The sequence below is a fragment of the Leucoraja erinacea genome, chromosome 8, assembly GCF_028641065.1.
Source record: "Leucoraja erinacea ecotype New England chromosome 8, Leri_hhj_1, whole genome shotgun sequence".
Taxonomy (NCBI): Eukaryota; Metazoa; Chordata; class Chondrichthyes; order Rajiformes; family Rajidae; genus Leucoraja; species Leucoraja erinaceus.
Genome location: NC_073384.1, coordinates 38,580,206 through 38,581,942, shown reverse-complemented (window position 1 = coordinate 38,581,942; position 1,737 = coordinate 38,580,206). Strand labels below are relative to the sequence as shown.

Here is a 1,737-nt window from a genome sequence, read left to right as displayed (position 1 = left end):
GTAATGTAAACCTGTGCTGCAGCTGTTGCTCCGTCTGTTTGATTTTACCTTATTCCCTCAGGGTCTTTTTTTTTAATAATAAAGGCAAGACAATGCGCTCGCCACGTTTTGATGCTTGTGGTTTTACAGTAAGTCTGTCATTTCGATTGCTCTCTTTTGCAATGCATTGATTGGGGCATATTGATTCCGAAGAATATAAGCAATCGAATATCGTATATGATCAGTTTTAATTTGTACAAGGGCTTCACGTCAGTAATATATTAGGTAGCTCAAGTCGTGTAATGGTGAATGATTGCAGAACATTCATTCGTGTTTGATTTGATATTTTAGTTTGTCTTGAATCCAAATTTTAAAATAAATTACCATACATTTAAAAAATACTCATTATTATCTTTCCTTGCAAAGAATTGTTCAGAATTTCCCTTGCTGTCCAGAACGCTTCCGATTGTAACTATATTGCTCTGATAAGTTAGGAATGAATCGTACTTTTCTGCCAATTGCTCAATGGAAATGTCCTTTTACATTTAGTGACTTCCACTTGTATTCCAGTGCAGGTAGCTTGGTAGATAAAGAATCATACTTTTAAACTCCCGGTGACTTACACCAGGATAAAACAAATGTAGGTGTTTCCCTGGCCAACTGTTTTGGGTGGACTAACGCACAATGTTTATTGCAATTAGATTGTTCGAAACAAGTCTGATTATAGCACGTGATTATAGCAAAGGTCTCGACCCGAAACGTCACCCATTCCTTCTATCCAGAGATGCTGCCTGTCCCGCTAAGTTACTCCAGCATTTCGTGTCTATCTTCTGATTATAGCACAATAGAAAGGCCAAAAAGAGGGTGCAGGAATGATTTAGTAGACTGCACTAAGGGATAAGGGACAGGATACATTGGGATTATTCACTTTAGAGCAGAGAAACTGTCACAAGGAAAATGGTGTGTCAGCCTGCGGGGAGTAGATTTAATTGTCACTTTCAAACGGAAATAGATATTTGTGGAAGAAGTAATAGCAAAGCTATCAGAGAAAAGCTATTGAATAAAGTGAAAGGAGTGCTCTTGCAGGATCATGGCATGGGCTTGATGAAACAAGTGGCGTTTAGTGCAGTTTTAATTAGTGGGACCGTGGTGGAGGGATTCCTGGCCACTAACACCTCAGATGACCTGTCCTAAGCCCAGTACATAGATGTAATAATGAAGAAGTGTGTATATGGTAAAATACCAAACTTGATTTGACTTGACTCGACACAACTTGACTTCTGGAACTGGATCTGGATGTAGTACGCTGAAAAGCTCTAGGTAGAGCATCACGCAGCACTGGAAGTTGGACAATTTTTTGTACTGGACAACTTTTACATTTTTTATCAAGTCAATTAGCCTACAAACCTGTATGTCTTTGGAGTGTGGGAGGAAACCAAAGATCTTGGATAAAACCCACGCAGATCACAGAGAGAACGTACAAACTCCATACAGACAGCACCTGTTGTCGGGATCGGACCCAGGTCTCTGGCGCTGCATTTTGCTGTAAGGCAGCAACTCTACTGCTGCACGACCGTGACTGCCCTTGATCCCACTTGGCATGTTTGAGACCTTACAAGTATCCTAGCTTTCTCTTGTAGATTTCAGTTTGTAGTTCTTTTTACGACTGTATTATGTGAAAATGATCATTTCAACTTTCAGTTTCAACTTAACGAAACATCATAACAGTGTTGGCCTATCTTGACATTTTTGTTTCCC

The 1,737-nt window shown here is 39.8% G+C and overlaps 1 protein-coding gene across 1 annotated transcript in view; it reads left to right on the top strand.

The window, feature by feature from the left end:
* The window catches only part of edaradd (EDAR-associated death domain), a 32,603-nt gene that overhangs the window by 134 nt on the left and 30,732 nt on the right, over positions 1 to 1,737 (top strand). The gene's annotated exons all lie outside the window — the stretch shown is intronic.